The following is an 884-nucleotide window of genomic DNA, read 5'->3' on the forward strand; positions in this document are numbered from 1 at the left end:
AATCTATTAGGTCCCAACTTCTCCTCGCCGTCCTCCCCAAAAGACCAATCAAACGCATAAAACAAGGTTTAATTAATGCTTCTATTGCAGAGAGTACTAGGCTGCTGTGCTTTGGTTCAGGAACCGATGGCCACCCGAGTAGCACGACAGGTGCGAAATAGCCTGCTAATTTCTCAGGTGAGGGAGGAGCTACGAATTAAAGAAAGAGGTGGGTCCCACATTTACCTGGAATCCGTATTCTCCGACTAGATGCCCTACTCCCAATTCCCAGATAAGGGAGGAGGATTTGGATGCAATGAGGAAAGTGGAAAGGCTCTAGCTCCAAAAGGTCCTAGATTCCATCCCTGGCACCTGCAGGTAAGGCTAGGAGACGCACCTGTCCTGAAACCAAGGAGAGCTGCTGCCAGTCAGGCCACACTGAGGTAGATGGGCCCCTGGGAGTAGCCAGGATTTATTAGGGGAGGGCAGAACCAAGTTATCTGCCACACAATTGGTCAGTTAAGCATTTCTATTTATTTACTTGACTGGGGGAGCAGCTGCCCCCACCGCACCCCCCTGGCTATGCCCATGGATGAGCCATTGATCTGACATGGTTTACTATGTCCCTGTGAAATATGATGAAGTGGTTAGGCAGCAGAGCTGGCCTGCAGGTGAGACAGGGTGAAGCAGCCGCTTCAGGCGGCAGAAATACAAGAGGCAGCATCCTGTCTTCCCCACCACTTCAGACATCACCAGAGCAGCTGTACGTTGGTGAGTGTCTCCCCACCTTGCAGTGGAGGGCAGCCAACACCAAAGCTCTCCAGAACAACTCCCTCTTGCCCAGTTTGAGCAAGATGGGGTGTTCCAAACAACCTTGCAGTGTTTTGCCCTCTCCCCAGTGATGA

This window comes from Podarcis gaigeae (assembly GCF_964106915.1).
Source record: "Podarcis gaigeae genome assembly, chromosome: 3".
Classification (NCBI taxonomy): Eukaryota; Metazoa; Chordata; class Lepidosauria; order Squamata; family Lacertidae; genus Podarcis; species Podarcis gaigeae.